This window comes from Podarcis gaigeae (assembly GCF_964106915.1).
Source record: "Podarcis gaigeae genome assembly, chromosome: 3".
Classification (NCBI taxonomy): domain Eukaryota; kingdom Metazoa; phylum Chordata; class Lepidosauria; order Squamata; family Lacertidae; genus Podarcis; species Podarcis gaigeae.
Genome location: NC_139680.1, coordinates 115,390,460 through 115,409,740, shown reverse-complemented (window position 1 = coordinate 115,409,740; position 19,281 = coordinate 115,390,460). Strand labels below are relative to the sequence as shown.

At 42.3% G+C, this 19,281-nt stretch overlaps 1 long non-coding RNA gene across 1 annotated transcript; it reads right to left on the bottom strand.

Annotated features, from left to right (window-relative positions):
- Positions 1-4,096: 4,096 nt before the first annotated feature.
- Positions 4,097-6,423, bottom strand: LOC310840274. The gene is made up of 3 exons (XR_014561891.1): positions 6,289-6,423; positions 5,234-5,357; positions 4,097-4,270 (listed from the first exon to the last, which is right to left on the bottom strand). It is a non-coding gene; the product is annotated as an uncharacterized lncRNA (long non-coding RNA).
- Between the last annotated feature and the right edge of the window lie 12,858 nt (positions 6,424-19,281).

Genomic DNA, 19,281 nt, shown 5'->3' with positions numbered 1-19,281 from the left:
TTTAAACACTGCTGCGTGCACTTTGAGTGGGAATTGGAAACGAACTGGCAATCAACTGTACACAATACTTGGCTGTAGTGCAAAACTGAGAGGTTTCCTTTAATCTAGAGGTGATGAAAGAACTTACTTGGATCTGAAAAGAGCACCAAGACAATAAGGTACCAGGTCTTCATAGCTATGATAGGTCAAGGTGAGGTGTTTGGTGAGGGGGCTTGTGGTACCTGGGAAGTGGAAACCAAGGGGGAAACATGAGGCTATGGGGTTCCTCCACCCTCCTTTAGGTTGTAGAACTCTGTAGATTGCAACTTATTGAGTTATCCATTGGCTCTTCAGGGTGGGAGTGGGAGATTCAATAGCTATCACAGAGATTGCCCTCTCTTGGGCCACCACAACTCAAACTTCCAATGGCGTCCAAATGTCAAGAGGGCCCCGTCTGTTAATCTTAACAACCAATAAGGTTTGTGAGGAACGAGACAATATTCCGAATGATTGGGGCCTATGTCATTTAAGATTTAAACATTGCTTATTTATTTACGAGAAATGAAGATTATCACCACAACCTTGTCTTTCTGCTAAAAATGCAGAGAAACCTTGCATAATATATGAATGGCTACATACTAGGAATATGCATATACTCCTTTGTAGATGGGAGCAGACTCACCTACCCCAACAGAGCAAACACTTGCAGCCATTGTATAGCAACAAGGCAAGAGAGTGCCTTGGGTGAATGTGCTATGCTTCATCATTCAAAGCTTGGTGGGAGGGGCAGGAGAATTTGTGGCACCATCTTTGTGGCTTCCATCCAGTTCTGAACTTATTGCTCTGGACCATAATCCTTGGGTAGTGATTCCTGAGTGTTCTGTCTGCTGCTCAGCCTGTACTGTTACCTGGATGAATAATTAAGCTCCTCTGCATCCATGCATATTTTTGGTAGAAGGGTGGAAGGAGGTCATTGCTACAGCAAGCAGAGTGTAATAAAGAATGGACATGTAATTTTCTGCTTGAACTGTAAGAGAATGAGATAATCAATGACCTGTTGCTGAACTGAAGTTATGATGCCACATTATTTTGAAAGCAAAGATTATAATGTGCAGAACTCATGAACCTTGCTTCATGAGAAGCATTAGAGTTGGATTGAAATATTTAGGATTCCAATGGAGTGCATCGGACCAAATGCTATCTGTTCTTTGAATTGTTTTCAAAAGGGCTCTTTGTTTTTATAATACAATGGTTCCTTGGGTTACATACGCGTCAGGTTACAGACTCCGCTAACCCAGAAATAGTGCTTCAGGCTAAGAACAGAAATCGTGCTCCAGCAGCACAGAAGCAGCAGGAGGCCCCATTAGCTAAAGTGGTGCTTCAGGTTAAGAACAGTTTCAGGTTAAGAACGGACCTCCGGAACGAATTAAGTACTTAACCCAAGGTACCACTGTACACATTTCCTCCTGTGTACAGGCCATTCCCATCCTGAAATCAATTGAGTTTTAACTCTCTTGGAATTCATAGAAGCATAAAAATGTAAAGTTGGAAGCGACCTCCAAGAGACATTTAGGCCAACCGCTTGCAATGCCAGAATCTCAACTTACATTTCTATGACACTTAAGGTATGGGTGGCTAACTTATAGCCCTGCAGAGGTTGCTGGTCTCCAACTCCCATCAACCCTGACCATTGTCTATGATGACTGGAGTTGATCAGTACTGGTGTCCAATAACATTTGAAGGGCCACAGGTTCCTCACTCCTAGCTGTGTTTTCATTGGGTAGAGGAATAATTGTGAATTGTTTCTTGGAAATGGGAAATTTTCCTTCTGTAATAACTATTTTCTTTCTGTAATAATTTCAAAAAATTCTCAAGAGTGGCTGCAGGAATAGTGGATCTTTGTCTCTCACCCCTTTAACTGTATCGAACAGTGGGGGGGTGGTGGTCAGAGGAGAGTTCCAGCTGCTCAGAGTTTCCTTTTTAGACTGCCCCTTACAAAGATGCTAGCACTATACCAATAGCACCATTAAGTGGGTGTTTGGGATGAATCATGCACTAATCAGTGCTTTTTTCAACAACTAAAGGAGAAAATGTGTCATTAGCAAAGCATTTTTGAGATCAAAACAAAAGAAAACCTTCTTCTTCCCTAAAGCAGAATATCTGTACATAAGAAAAGACTGCATAAATGGGTCTTCTATTCCAGCACGCTCTTCTCACAATGGTTGCCTAGATGCCCATTGGAAATCTTCAAGCAGGGCATAACTGTCCACCCAACAACTGGTACTCAAAGGAATAATGAGCATATCTATTTTACCCCACCATGATCATTAGTATGGTCTCAATCGACCATACCTCCCCCACCAAGCCTCTTGAAAATCTACCATTAAAAAGTGGAGAGAGGTCTCCAAGTCTCTCCAAGTGGAGAGAGGTCACCAACTGTTCAATAAAAGACAGTGGAAATGTGATCTCAGTGTTTCTGGGGACTAGGTCTTTCAGCAGTCAAATATCAACGTAAACACTGTGAACTGGGCTGGCCACTATGGGTGCTTTATGAGACCCCGCAGTAGCCCCCAACGTTATGACACATGACCTGGCCTACTATGTTAGCAAAACCTATTCACATGATAACAAAAACAGCAAATGGAAGAGGACTATTCATTCACTTATTATTTTCTTTGTTACATCCAAATATCTCAAGGTGGTTCACAATATGAAATAAGACCAAATACCTAGTACTAAGCTGCTATTTCTACCTCTACCACAACTGCCAATGGTGTTTTTTGTATACAGTGCCCTAGAGTGGGGGGCGGAGGGGCACACACAATGTTCCATGAGTGGCTGGGGCAACCCAGCCAGATGGGTGAAGTATAAATAATAACATTAGTGTTATTATTGTTAAAAAATAAAATACAACTAAAAAATAAAAATAGAATAGAAATTAATAATCTTAAAACCAATGGGGCACATTGGTTGCCAGATGTGAAATATATTGGCATTAATTTTAGCTCTCCTTCCCCATAAGATGGCTATTTGCCAGTCTGACCCACCTTCTCCCTAATATTGTCTAGACAATAAATATTTTACCTTACCAAGGCAGGTTTAGACTCCCTAATTGTTGAGGTACAGTCCTAGCAATCCTCCATCTTTTCAACCTACTAAGGATCTTTAAAATAGTCTTTCAAAGATTCCCCTGTGGGGAAAATGGTCCTGGTGGCCAACATCAAAAGTGGGTGGAGCAAAACCAAAGTGGGTGGGTACACCTCCTCCTTTTCCTCTCTTCTTTCTCTGCTTCCCCTTTTCCTCTCTCTCATACACACATACAGAAACATTCACTAAATTTATCAAACACAAACACCACACATCATCCACCTTCACACTTTATCAAAGAGCTACTATACCAATCTGTCAAGTTTTGCAACTGGCAGCCCATTCTCTGGGAGATGCTGAGAATCAGTTATTTGATTCAGTGTAGCTGCCCTTTCAACTAAGTAGGCCTTTTTGTTTCTTTTCTTTACATTTTATTTATCTTTTCACATAACATGTACGATGGAACGGATGATCATTTTCAATGACAATATTAACTTTTTTTTCATTTTGGGCCGAGAGGGTGTTGGTTTGGGTGGCTTAGGCTTCCCAGGAGGCCTCCTGGTGGGTCTTGGTGGCTTTGCGATGGGTCCATGAGGGTTGGCCAGTTGAATCATAAGTTTGCTGTTATTTCATTCTGCAACTCTCTACTACTTAGGGACACATACCTGTGGTGGCCAATAGCTTGCCTTGGGTGAGGACAATATCAAAAGTGGGTGGAGCAAAACCCAAGTGGGCGGGTCCACCTTGTCCTCAGTTTCTCTCTTCTTTTTACCTTTTCTCTCTCTCATACACACACACACACACACACAGAAACATTCAACCAAATTTATCAAACACAAAGGCCACACATCACCCACCTTTACACGTGATAAAAGAGCTACTAAAACAATGTGTCATGTTTTGCAACTGACAGCCCATTATCTGGGAGATGCTGAGAATCGGTGATTTGATTCAATTAAGTAGCCCTTTTCGTTTGTTTCATTTTAATTTTATTTATCTTTTCAAATAACATGTATGATGGAGTGATTAATCCTTTTCAGTGACAGGCTGAATTATTATTATTTTCTATTAAGTGGAAGTCTCGGACCAGTAGGGTCCTGGTTTGATTATATTATGATTCTTGGCGGGTGTACGATGTCTCTTGCCAGGTCTTTGTGACTTTCCGATGGGTTCATGAGTTTTGGCCCGTAGAATCAAGTCACGTCTGTCAGAGAGAGACAATTTGGTATATTAGTTTGCTTTTATTTCATTCTGCAACTCTCTACTACTTAGGCTTTTCTTTTTCTTTCATACTCATTTTTTTCCGGTGTCTTCTTCTAGCACGTAACAAAATTCAGTAAGAATTGGGAAGAGACAGGGATTTGGGCAAATTCCCTGCAATAAAAGAACATTGTGAAGCAGCACATACCGCTGCTACATCAGTGTTGAGAGAAGGCATTGATCCTGTGGAGTGGGATGTCAGAATGGAAGGAGAGCCAAGCAGCATTGGGTCTACCTTCCACCAGGAAGATAAAGCTGGCAGACATATGGTAATGGTGCTTTTACACTTTGTCTGCTTGACGTCTGCCCAATACCTGCCTGGTGACCTGTCCCCTGACATCCCTGAATTCCTCTGGGTCATCCAACCTGATTTATGGATTTCTCAACCCAAGCTCAGCCTGAATCCCTCTCAATGGACCCAACATGTCTTGGGATTTGGCTGAATCTGGTGCACAGTCCAACGAAAGACACTTAAAAGCATCATCTCAATGAGTGATCTCTCGGTTGCTAAGGACTAGGTCTTTCAGCAGTCAAATATCAACGTAAACACTGTGAACTGGGTTGGCCACAGTGACAGCCTCACCCAGGTCTCTTCTGCCAGTTGTAGAATCTGAAATTGAGTTGGACACTATAGGTGCTCTTCCATATTGTTTACTTAAGCACTTATTAAATATTATAATTTTTGTCATCAAATAGGTTTATGAAATATTATTTTTTACCATTCTTCAAACGACTACACAGTTTATTTGAATAGATGAGTAGTGTTATGAAAGAGATTGTAGTTCACTCCTGAGGGTAACAACTTTTTAGCACAACCATTTTGGACTCAAACATTCTTTTTGACACATGAAACATTGCTCATTAATGACACATTCATTTATTTAGTGCTTTTGATTTTTGTTCTCACCGCAGGCAGCAAACCCATCTCTCACTACAGATGTCGATGACCTCAAACGCATCCGGGCACCTCAAGGGGGCGCAGTGGCCCCCAAAGGCAGTGCAGAGGATCTGCAGTGATATCATAGCAAAACCTATTCACAAGAGAACAAAAACAACAAATGGAACAGGACTATTCATTCATTCATTATTTCCTTTCTTACATCCAAAGGTGACAGCATGGTTCACAATATGAAATAATACAAAATCCCTAATATTAAGCTGCTCTTTCTACCTCTAATGCAACTGCCAATGGTGTTTTCTGTATACAATGCCCTTGAGTGGCTGGGGCAATCCAGCCAGATGGGTGGGGTATAAATAATAACATTATTGTTATTATTCTTAAAAAATAAGTTGGTAGTAATAAATAATTATAAAATAAAATAACATTTAATTTAATTTAATAATTCTAATTTTATTATTAATACCCCTCCCATCTGGCTGGGTTGCCCCAGATATTTTGTACCATATAAAAACATAATAAAACATCAAGCATTAAAAACTTCTTCATACAGTTCTGCCTTCAGATGTCTTCTAAAAGTTCTATAGTTCTTTATCTCCTTGACATCTGATGGGAAGGCATTCCACAGGGAGGGTTCCACTAACCCTAACCAGAGACACCCTCTGCCTGTTTACAAAACCTTCTCCCTCACCACAGCCTTGGCCATGTGCAGCGTGAGAGAGGGGACCGCTGTCCAGCTTGGTACATCTTTTCTTCGGGGTGGGGGTGGGAGATTCAACATCTATCACAGATAATGTCCTCTCTTGGGCCACCAAAACCCAAACTACCAGTGGTGTCCAAATGTCAAGAGGGCCCCATCTGTTGATCTTAACAACCAATAAGGTCTCTTTGGAATGAGGCAATATCCTAAATGATTGGGGCAAGGTGATTTAAGACTTTAAACACTGTTGTGAGGACTTTAAATTGGGCCTAGAAATGAACTGGCAATCAACAGTACACAATACTTGGTTGTAGTGTAAATCTGGGAGGTTTTCCTTTTATCTAGAGGTGATGAAAGAACTTACTTGGATCTGAAAAGAGCAGCAAGACAAGAAAGTACCAGGTCTTCATAGCTATGATAGGTCAAGGTCAGATGTTTGGTGAAGCGGCTTCTTGTACCTAGGAAGTAGAAACCAAGGGTGAAACAGGAGTTTTTTGGGGGGTTCCTCCATCCTCCTGTGTCCTTTAGGTGGTAGAACTCTGTAAATTGCAAGTTATTGAGCTATTCAATCCATCAGAGTGGGCTTATTTATTTTCAAGAAATCTAGATTATCCCCACAAATTTCTCTTTCTGCTAAAAATGCAGGCGAACCTTGCATATTATATGAATGGCTGCACACTAGGAATATGCATATAATCCTTTGCAGATGCGAGCAGACTCGCCTGCCCCAACACAGCAAATACTGGCTGCCATTGTATTCCCACAAGGCAAGAGAGTGCCTTGGGTGAATGTGCTATGCTTCATCATTCAAAGGTTGGTGGGAGGGGCAGGAGAATTTGTGGAAACATCTTTGTAGCTTCCATCCAGTTCTGAACTTATTGCTCTGTACCAGAAGCCTTGGATAGTGATTCCTGAGTGTTCTGTCTACTGCTCAGCCTGTACTGTTCTTTGGCTAAATAATTAAGGTCCTCTGCATCCATGCATATTTTTGGTAGGAGGGAGGCCAAAGGTCGTGTGATTTTCTGCTTGAACTATAAGAGAATTATGTAATCAATGACCTGTTGCTGAAGTGAAGTTATGATGCCACATTATTCTGAAAGCAAAGATTATAATGTGCAGAACTCATGAACTTTGCTTCATGAGAAGCATTAGAGTTAGATTGAAATTATTAGGATTTTAATGGAGTGCATCGGAACAAATGCTATCTGTTCTATGAATTGTTTTTAAAAGGGCTATTTGTTTTTATAATATAGATTTCCCCCTGTGTACAGATCAAGTTACAGGAAAGGAACATACGACTAAACACCAGGAATGACTTTCTGACAGTAAGAGCTATTCAGCAGTGGAACGAACTCCCTCGAGAGGCTGTGGTTTCTTCTTCAGTGTAGGTTTTGAAGCAATGGTTGGATGCACATCTGTCATGGATGCTTTAGTTGAGATTTCTGCATTACAGGGTTTTTGGACTAGATGACCCTCTGGATCCATTCTAAATCTACAGTTCTACAATTCTCCTTTCCCAGTGCCACACTCCATGAAGCTACTCAGGTTGTCTGTGTCCAATATCCCGTTATCAGAGGTGGCATCCCTCTAAGTACCAGTAGCTGGTCCAACTTGCAGACTTCCCCAGGGCATCCGGTTAGCCTGAGAACAGGATGATGAAGTAGATAGACCTTTGGCAAGGCTCATCTTCTTTTATTGTAATATTGTGTAGCCCCGCACTCTTTATAAATCACCATTCCCCCAAAGAGCTCAGGGCTTTCTAAAGTAATAGCATACCTGTATCAGAAAACATTATCAAGTCAAGGACAAATAGAAGAACTTAACAGGTTTCATCGTCATGATACAGCAGAGATAGGATGTTCAGTTGGGAACCATATCCCTAAAACAAGAGCAACAACAGATAAGGGAGATGTTGTTTTAATATCAGGGTCCATAATGGTAGAGGTTCACATGAGCCCCTCCACACTTAAGGGGTGAGGTGGAGAGAGCCACAAAGGCAAGTCCTAACTTTTGACATCACTGTATGTTGTCACCATGCTAACGCAATGTCAAAGGGAGCTCTGTTTGCAAGCCAAGGGATGCCATTTGCAGGAACAGCATATCCTCCCAAGTGGATGAGGTCTGCCAAACTACAAGCATGCCCATTAAGGGGCTTTCAGTATAGACAGCTTCATTCATAAATAAATTAATTAAATAATAATAATAATAATAATAATAATAATAATAATAATAATAATAATTTTTTATTTGTATCTCACCCTCCCCGGCCAAAGCCGAGCTCATAGCAGCTAACAACAGGTAAAAAAGCACAGTGTACATAAAATTGCACCGTCAATTAATTAAAATATATTCTAGAATCAATTTGGAATCAAATTAATGGCAACCAAGGGGTTAGAGTTCTATGAAGATTACAGAAGGAGAAAGGGAGTCAGACTGTGCCTTGGCCAAAGGCCTGGCAAACAGCTCCACCTTGCAGGTCCTGCAGAAAGATGTCAAGTCCCACAAGGCTCTAGTTTCTTGTGACAGAGTGTTCCACTAGATCGGGGCCACAGCCGAAAAAACCCTGGCTCTGGCTGAGGCCAGCCTAACCTCCCTGTGGCCCGGGATTCCAAGAGGTTTTTATTTGAAGACCGTTAGGTCCTCTGTGGGACATACCAGGAGAGGCAGTCCTGTAGGTACAAGGGTCCTAGGCCGTATAGGGCTTTAAAGGTTAAAAGCAGCACCTTAAACTTGATCCTGTACTCCACCAGGAGCCAGTGCAGCTGGTATAGCACTGGGTGAATGTGATCCCGCAGCAAGGACCCCGTAAGGAGTCTCGTTGTGGCATTCTGCACCCACTGGAGTTTCTGGGTCAGTCTCAAGGGCAGCCCCATGTAGAATGAGTTACAATAATCAAGCCTGGAGGTGACCGTCACATGGATCACAGTGGGAAGATCAGAGTGAGAGAGGTAAGGGACCATCTGCTTAGCACGGTGGAGATGGAAAAATGCTGCCTTTGTTGTAGCTGCAACCTGCGCCTCAATAGAAAGGGAGGTGTCAAAGATTACACTGAAACTCTTAACAGACAGCACAGGCACTAATTGCACCCCTGCAAGAGATGGGAGTTGGCCTCCTCATTATAATTGCTTTTAGCAAAATAAAGCATCTCTCTCTTTTTAAGAAGGTTGCCTGAAGAGTTCCTACCACAGGCCTGTCATCAAAGGAGGAATTGTGCTGGTTCATTTGTGGAAAAACATGCACAGTTCATGGCCCTTGGTTTATGGGAACAATTAGGTCAGCGTGAAATATTAAGGGTTTAAATGGAGCGCAACAGCACAAAGAACATCTGTTCTTTTAAATGATTTCCAAATTGATTTGTTACTTTTACCTCTGATTCTTCCTCAAATATGGTATACGTAGGCATTCTGGAAATTACCCATTGATGCAAAATTCTAAGTTCTCCCTCAGATTTCTAGGACTTCCTGAAAAGATTAGATAACTGTTATATAATATTATATCTGCATAGTATGTAGTAGCTGATCGTTTTTATATGTTTGTGGCACAGTGGCCATTGCAGAACATGGGAATAGTACAAGTACCTGCAATCACAAATTGGTAGCAGATTTAAACTCTTGCTAGGAGAAACATCTGGCAAGCAAGGGTAAGACATAGCACTATATAACACTACTAAGTATCAATACAAACTGATACTACTAAGTATCAATACAAATTGAGATTAACAACAATATCAAAATACAGGTGAAACTCGGAAAAGTTCATTTATTTCAGTAATTCAACTTAAAAGGTGAAACTAATATATGAGATAGACTCATGACATGCAAAGTGAGATATATCAAACCTTTATTTGTTATAATTGTGATGATCATGGTGTACCCCTGATGAAAACCCCAAATTATCAATCTCAGAAAATTAGAATATTAAATGAAATCAGCAAAACAAGGACTGCAAATAAAGCAACATTGGACCTCTGAGAAGTAGAAGCATGCATATGTACTCAGTACGTGGTTTGGGCCCCTTTTGCATCAATTACTGCCTCGATGCAGCATGGCATGGATGCTATCAACCTGTGGCACTGCTGAGATGTTATGGAAGACCAGGATGCCTTGCACAATTAAGTCTCCATCTATCAAAGCCAAAGTGAGAGCATTTGGGTCAAAATTAAGGGAGAGAAGAATAACAGTGACCTCATTGTGGGAGTTTACTATAGATCCCCAAGCCAAACAGAGGACATAGATGATGCCTTCCTGGAACAGGTGGCCAAGCATGCAAAAGGAAGGGAGATAGTAGTAATGGGGGACTTCAATTACCCGGATATTTGTTGGATGTCAAACTCAGCCAAGAACATAAGGTCAAACAGATTCCTCACTGGCCTTGCAGACAACTTCGTTGTCCAGAAAGTGGGAGAAGCAACAAGAGCAACAGCCATTTTAGATCTGGTCCTAACCAATGTTGATGACCTGGTTAGTGGGGTAGAAGTGGAAGGATCATTAGGCGTGAGTGATCATGCTCTTCTGAAGTTTACTATACAGCGGAAAGGAGCAGCCAAGGATACTAGGACTCAATTTCTTGACTTTAAGAAAGCCGACTTCATAAAACTTAGGGAAGTGCTGGGTGAGATCCCATGGACAGTAATACTAAAAGGAAAGGGAGTTCATGATGGCTGGGAGTTTGTTAAGAGGGAGATAGTAAAAGCACAACTTCAGGCAATACTAATGAGACAGAAACATGGAAGGTGCCTAAAGAAGCCAGGGTGGCTATCTAAAGAACTTTTAACTGAGTTAAGATTAAAAAAGAATGTGTACAAAAAATGGAAAAGGGGGGAAATCACCAAAGAGGAATTCAAACAAATAGCCAGCACGTGTAGACACAAAGTCAGAAAAGCTAAAACACAGAATGAACTCAGGCTTGCTAGAGAGGTTAAAAGCAACAAAAACGGCTTTTATGGGTATGTTCGTAGCAAAAGGAAGAACAAAGAAACAGTGGGGACACTCAGAGGAGAAGATGGTGAAATGCAAACAGGGGACACAGAAAGGGCTGAACTCCTCAATGCCTTCTTTGCCTCAGTCTTCTCCGATAAAGAAAACAATGCCCAACCTGAAGAATTTGGAGCAAATGATTCAGCAGAGGAAACACAGCCCAGAATAACTAAGGAGATAGTACAAGAATACTTGGCTAGTTTAAATGTATTCAAGTCTCCAGGGCCAGATGAACTCCAAGAGTATTAAAAGAACTGGCAGATGTGATCTCAGAAACATTGGCAGTCATCTTTGAGAATTCCTGGAGAACAGGTGAAGTCCCGGCAGACTGGAGGAGGGCAAATGTTGTCCCTATTTTCAAAAAGGGGGAAAGAGAGGACCCAAACAATTACCGCCCAGTCAGTCTGACATCAATACCAGGGAAGATTCTGGAGCAGATCATTAAGCAAACAGTCTGTGAGCACCTAGAAAGGAATGCTGTGATCACCAATAGTCAGCATGGATTTCTGAAAAATAAGTCATGTCAGACTAACCTGATCTCATTTTTTGACAGAATTACGAGCCTGGTAGATGAAGGGAACGCAGTGGATGTAGCGTACCTTGATTTCAGCAAGGCATTTGACAAGGTGCCCCATGATATTCTTGTAAAGAAGCTGGTAAAATGCGGTCTTGACTATGCTACCACTCAGTGGATTTGTAACTGGCTGACTGACTGAACCCAAAGGGTGCTCATCAATGGTTCCTCTTCGTCCTGGAGAAGAGTGACTAGTGGGGTGCCACAGGGTTCTGTCTTGGGCCCGGTCTTATTCAACATCTTTATCAACGACTTGGATGATGGACTCAAGGGCATCCTGATCAAATTTGCAGATGACACCAAACTGGGAGGGGTGGCTAACACCCCAGAGGACAGGATCACACTTCAAAACGACCTTGACAGATTAGAGAACTGGGCCAAAACAAACAAGATGAATTTTAACAGGGAGAAATGTAAAGTATTGCACTTGGGCAAAAAAAATGAGAGGCACAAATACAAGATGGGTGACACCTGGCTTGAGAGCAGTACATGTGAAAAGGATCTAGGAGTCTTGGTTGACCACAAACTTGACATGAGCCAACAGTGTGACGCGGCAGCTAAAAAAGCCAATGCAATTCTGGGCTGCATCAATAACAGTATAGCATCTAGATCAAGGGAAGTAATAGTGCCACTGTATTCTGCTCTGGTCAGACCTCACCTGGAGTACTGTGTCCAGTTCTGGGCACCACAGTTCAAGAAGGACACTGACAAACTGGAACGTGTCCAGAGGAGGGCAACCAAAATGGTCAAAGGCCTGGAAATGATGCCTTATGAGGAATGGCTAAGGGAGCTGGGCATGTTTAGCCTGGAGAAGAGGAGGTTAAGGGGTGATATGATAGCCATGTTCAAATATATAAAAGGATGTCACATAGAGGAGGGAGAAAGGTTGTTTTCTGCTGCTCCAGAGAAGCGGACCTGGAGCAATGGATCCAAACTACAAGAAAGAAGATTCCACCTAAACATTAGGAAGAACTTCCTGACAGTAAGAGCTGTTTGACAGTGGAATTTGCTGCCAAGGAGAGTGGTGGAGTCTCCTTCTTTGGAGGTCTTTAAGCAGAGGCTTGACAACCATATGTCAGGAGTGCTCTGATGGTGTTTCCTGCTTGGCTTGCGGACACCTGCCCGAAGCACGGGGCGTGCTCCACAGTGCGCCCCGAGCTTCGGGCTGCAGGCTGCCACCCCAAGCCTTGCACGCACGAGGCTTGCAGATAGCTTCCTGAAGCCTGGTGAGCAAGAGGGGTCGTTGCGCACCGACGCCTCTCGCTCTCTAGGCTTCAGCAAAAGCCTGCATTCGCCACATAGGATGCACACACATTTCCCCTTCATTTTTGGAGGGGGAAAAGTGCGTCCTAAAGCGTGAAAAATACGGTATTTTGTTCTGCTATTGTATCTAGTCAAAGAGACTGTGCATGCTCTTGAAACACTGACAATAAAATTCTTCATAAACCTGTAAGATCGTGAATGGGTATGGGAGAAAAGTACATACTATTGCATCTTGCTACCCCCAGCAGAAGAAACAATAGTTGTATTTTAATGATGACGGCAGGGTTTTCTAAGGTGATCTAGGGATCTTGGATAATTAATGACAGCAGAGGGTGAGACAAAGAGAGAAACCCAACCATTCTGAAGGGCTTATTTACCCAAACTTTCACCTGTATTGCTACAGCTATTTATTCAACATTGGACTACATCTAGAATAAAATTTAGGGTCTCTCCCACTTGAACCCTCATAGAGGTGGTCTTCGTTTTCTATGCCTGGTTCAGGAGCAATTTGGTATCATCTCTAACTCGACTGAGTACATAAGTAGAAACATCCCCACCCAAATTCTCCTGAACCATGCCTAGAAAATGAAGACTAATCCAGAACGCGGCAGCCAGACTGGTGACTGGGAGCGGCCGCCTAGACCATATAACACCGGTCTTGAAAGACCTACATTGGCTCCCAGTACGTTTCCGAGCACAATTCAAAGTGTTGTTGCTGACCTTTAAAGTCCTAAACGGCCTCGGTCCAGTATATCTGAAGGAGCGTCTCCACCCCCATCGTTCTACCCAGACACTGAGGTCCAGCACTGAGGGCCTTCTGGCAGTTCACTCACTGCGAGAAGCCAAGTTGCAGGGAACCAGGCAGAGGGCCTTCTCGGTAGTGGTGCCCTCCGTGTGGAATGCCCTCCCACCAGATGTCAAAGAGAACAACAACTGCCAGACTTTTAGAAGACATCTGAAGGCAGCCCTCTTTAGGGAACTTTTAATGTTTGATGTATTATAGTATTTTAATATTTTTTGGGAAGCCGCCCAGAGTGGCTGGGGAGGCCCAGCCAGATGGGCGGGGTATAAATAATAAAATTATTATCATTATTATTAAGACTACCTCTATGAAGGCCCAAGTGGGAATGACCTTTAATTTTATTTTGTTCACTTACTAGTTCAGAAAGTGCAAATTCCGGGTTGACTTCCGGGTTGGCGCCATCGCCGAATGGCGGACTCCCTCCGAGCTCCGGAGGGAGCCTGCTCGGCAGGGGCTGGGTCCTACCGCGCCGGCGACACGGGGACCCTCAAAAACCATGGGCGCTGAAACCCATGGACATGGTGACTCGGCTGGCACCTTTTGCACTCCCCCCCAGCCCGCGAAGGAGCCTTTTTAAAGGCTACGGAACGGGTGATGGGGGGGTGGTGCTTTGAGTCCTCCGCTTCCCCTGCCGAGCGAAGCCGCATGCCATTCGACGGAGAGCGCTGACTTCTTCTATTGAAAATCTGGACCTAAAAGAATAACCCGTGAGTAATTGGAACCTGGACTAAAAAGGGGGACAAATTTTTAAAAAATTCGGAGCGCAAAAAGGAAGTCAGCCCCCCCCCTGTTGTAGATGAGTTAAAGCAAAGGATTTGACATCTAAGATCGAGTGCAACCCTATTTTTACAAAGATATTAATTTCGCAACGGAAAACTATAAGACTGAGCTGGAGGAGAAAAGTGGAATTGATTTAAAAGTAAACCCCCCCCCCCCCGGAACCCTGGGAGCGTTTTGTGAGAGCGCCGGGAGAAGACAAAGAGAGGTTTTGACAGCTGTCAAAGAGCTGTCAAAGCAGAAGAACAAAATGAGAACTTTGTTACAAGGACTTTGCCGGTTACATTTGTTATAAATTGGATACAAATTGTTTAAAGCAAGGAATAACAAGCTATTTGGACTGATTGGGGTGATCTGGAAGGGAACTGAGTTATTGCAATCCACCTAGAGGAGCCGAGGGATATTACAAGTTGTTGACATGGAATTTGAATAGAACTTTCTATCTCCTGGGAAACTGCAGAAATGGAACACTATTTTGACTACAGAGGCTGACATACAATAGACTTATCTATTGAAAAATGGAAGGGACTTGGCATTATGTTTCGTTCCTGAATAACAGAGCCTCTGCAGCTGAATTTGAAGCTTTTGGAATTAGAACATTTGTGCAGGAAAACAGGGGGGGGGAAAGAAAAGGAGAGAGATCAACAAGAACAACAAGAATAACAAGAATAACAAGAATTGGATAAAGTTGAAAGAAGGAACATTTGGGACATCCAGACCTGAAAGGTTTTAAGAAATAAAATTGGAGTTTTTACTCCTAATGTATAAAAATCTGGATGGAAAAAATGGGCCTTTTTGAGACAGACTCCTTCCAAGATTGGACTTTCGAAATTAAAGATGACTGGTAAAGGGCTATGGCTTAAATAAATTGTGGGAGCTCCAGGAAGACATCAGATGTTGATAAATTTTGGGAACGCAACCGGGAAAAGGGGGAGGGAAATTTGGAATCCAAAGGGTGTTAAACTATATTTTATTTCATTATATTCTAATCTGTAATGTATGTTAAAGTGGGGAACGCGTGGAAGGGAACAGGTCGATTTTAGGAGATGGGAAAATATTTTTAAATTGGGTCAATGACAATAAGTTCATAATTTGGGATAAGAAATTGCTGAATTTATAAGTAAGAATTGGAATACAAGAGGGGAGGGGAGGGGAAGTCCTGGAAAGATGTTATGGAAAACAAGATTTTAAATTTGGATGTTTTGTTTTTTATTTGGTTGTAATTGGAAACTTTTAATAAATATTATTTAAAAAAAAAACAGAAAGTGCAAATTAGAAAAGCTTGCAAACCAAATGGTTTTCGCCCCACTCCTAATTGGGACATACATTTATTATTATTATTATTATTATTATTATTATTATTATTAAACTACATAAGAGGTCAAACTTTCATAAGAAGATCGCTGCTGGATCAGGCCAAAAGCCTATTTAGTCCAGCATCTAGTTCTCACCGTGGCCACCACATGCCTGTGAGAAGCCCAATGGCAGGAGTTGATTCCAACACCCCTCTCCCCACTTGCAATACCCAGCAATAGAAATTGAGATACATTCCACCTCCGACAATGGAGGTTTGACATAGCCATCCTGGGTTCTGCTAGGGGTTGATTTAAAAAGGAGTAAGTTGCCAAGCAGAGACACCACCTTGCCGACAAAGGTCCATATAGTTAAGGCTATGGTTTTCCCAGTAGTGATGTATGGAAGTGAGAGCTGGACCATAAAGAAGGCTGATCGCCAAAGAATTGATGCTTTTGAATTATGGTGCTGGAGGAGACTCTTGAGAGTCCTATGGACTGCAAGAAGATCAAACCTTTCCATTCTTAAGGAAATCAGCCCTGAGTGCTCACTGGAAGGACAGATCCTGAAGCTGAGGCTCCAAGACTTTGGCCACCTCATGAGAAGAGAAGACTCCCTGGAAAAGACCCTGATGTTGGGAAAGATGGAGGGCACAAGGAGAAGGGCACGACAGAGGACGAGATGGTTGGACAGCGTTCTCTAAGCTACCAACATGAGTTTGACCAAACTGTGGGAGGCAGTGGAACACAGGAGTGCCTGGCGTGCTCTGGTCCATGGGGTCACAAAGAGTCGGACACGACTAAACGACTAAACAACAACAATTTGCGTCGACATGCAATTTGTTCGTAGCTAATTTGTCCATATTATCAATCCATGTGCTCAATTGAATCTTTTTGCAGCTCTTCCAATTCATCAAAACAAGTTTTTTTGCTTCTTGTATAGCACGGTACATCCATTTTTTTTTTTACCACTTGAAATCTCCCACGTTTCTGGAATATAACTGAGAATTCAATGCAGTTCCCCTAAATAACAATTTCTTTTTATTACTCTCGCTATAAATATCCTCACCTCGCACCAAATGATCTTATCATCGGGCTGTTAATCATCATATGTACTAAGTTCGCATTTTTACTCCCACATCTCCAGCAGTTGTCTGCACTTGTTATTTTCTTTCTTTCTTTTTATTTTTTTTGGAAAATTTATTTAATTATTTTTTGATACAGAGAACAACCATAAAAGACACATACAACAAAAACCTGGGGGAGGGGGGATATCTATGAAGATCCAGTTCTTGGGGGCAGGGAGTGAATCAAGTGTACACATTATTTTATTTTTTATTTTGGCCTGGGCACCGCATAGTCCTTTCTTCCATCTGGACCCAATCAAGTACGGGGGGGTGGGGTGGGAGGGAGTATCCTTCAAGTCACAAGAGACTCTGTGCATAAAAGCTGCCTGTCAAACCAAATTCAGCCGGTGATACTTTCATCACTCTCTCTAATACACAACTCCAATTGCTCATTCAATCGCTTATTGGAAAAGGGCATCTGTGTTTTCCTGGGAGAAGGTAGGAGTGGGCTGGGGATAACTTGGGCTGCAGGGAGAGTCTTTCCAGCACAACCTTCAGTTGAGCCCAGTGTCAAATTTGCAGGGTTGAGTCCCAAGTTGGAAGAAACAGATTTCTACATGAAACCTTCGAAAGGTAGTGGGGGGGGGGGGAGTAAACAACAGGGAATGCTTACTGGTTAATGTTCTTAATATCCTCCACATACCTCTGAAATAGTTTTCCATGGCAGTTTTGAATGCTCTGCATCTGAGAGGGACAGAGTAGGAAAGTGAAGGATGCATACCATCACATTCCTATCCTAGATCTTATGGTATGTCATAGTTACTCCATCTCTTCAGGAAGCCATGAAAACAAGGAAGATCTGGGGGAGAACATTGTGCCCAGAGCACTTTATTGGCACAGGATCTGTTAGGATTCTTGCTCCATGCTTGTAGTCATGGGATTGTTGTCTATCACATGACGTTGTATGTTTTCATTCCACATAGTGGGAAGTGATGGAGACAGGATGTTTTGATGTTACTTTGTTCTGTGATGTGGGACTATTGTCCTTTGTCCTTTCTCTTTGCTGTCTGATGAGAAAGAGGAAGGAGCTGAGGTACAATGCTCCGAGTCTATTATATATAAATAAAGTAGATTAGCCAAAATACTGTGCTGCTGAATTTGTTATGTTAACTGCTAACACTCTGCAGGATCCTAGAGTGTGCTAATGCCACTTGGCATCAGTCGCTGTGATGTTAGGGCTGGAGAAAGCTTTTGAAGCTCCCGAATGACTTACCAGGAGGGAGAGAACATGCCAGTTGGGCATGTGTCTCTGCCAGGGTCCTATACACGAGTAGGACAATCCTAACACGATCACCCCCCCCCAAAAAAAAAAAACCTCTGATAATGCTACACATATAGTTGTTGAGGAAAAGGCAGCGGTAGAAGCAACAGACTATACAATTCTATGAATCTATGAATCTGCATAAGATCTAAAGAACAAACATACAGGCAAGATTTTTTTTTTTGTTAAAAAAATGGCTAGACAGAGAATCTGGGTTGACCATGGTAAGAGCTATGAGTTGTTTATTAATAGAGCATATGGCTTTAGATTGCTCTGTTTCATGGTTATATTGCATCTTTAAGTTTACTAGTCTTATATCTTCTTGTATTGTTCTTAATCATCTTTGTATCTTACAGTAATACTGCTATGTAAGATGGGTGTACAAAAAACTTTAATCATCATCATCATCATCTGTTCCTGGAAACAAATTGGTAGGCCCAGAATGTTCTCAGGTGCAGCCTGTTCTTAAATTCTAATTTAGCATCTGGCTTACTTTTGCGGGCGAACTTGGATTTCTACTAAGAAAGACAGTAGATCCAACAAGCTTAAACTATGCATGCCAGCATTATTATTATTATTTTTTAAAAAAATGTCTGCTGTTACTCTTCTTTTAGGTATAGAGTTCAAAGCTGAACATCTTGCTTCTGCCTTATCATGATGATGAAAACCTGTCAGCTACTTTTTCTGCTTTCCTTGATAATCTTTCCTGTTCCAGGTATGTTATTACGTAAGGGAGCCCTAAGCTATGTTGGGGAGCAGTGATTTATAAAGGATGCTATGCTATACAATATTACAATAAAATCAGCTGAGACCCAGCCAAGGTCCACCTACTCCATCATCCTGTTCTCTGCATGGTTTATCAGATTCCTCTGTGAAGCCTACAAGCTCAGAAAGAAATTTGTAGCCTGTATGGTCAAAGCAAGATTGATGAGTGATATGCTCAGAACTTCTGATCCTGGTCAGCAATTTGCACTAGCTGCAGTTTCTATACTATTTCCAAAGGTAGCCCCATGTAGAATTCATTCCAGTAATCTAAGATACCAGATGTGGGTCTGTCCCTGTTCAGAGAGGTGTGCGGCTAGGTCACCAGCCCAAGCTGATGAAAGACACTGGGCACTCCTAAGGCCACAAGTGACAGGTGTGGAACCAGAAGCACTCCAAGCTATGCAGCTGCTTCTTCAGAGGAGAGTGACCTCATCCAGAGCAGGTCCATGCCCTAACATCCAGTCTTGGGATTCAGATGGTGTAGAGAAGAATTTGAGCTTTGGAACATCAGCGAATAACT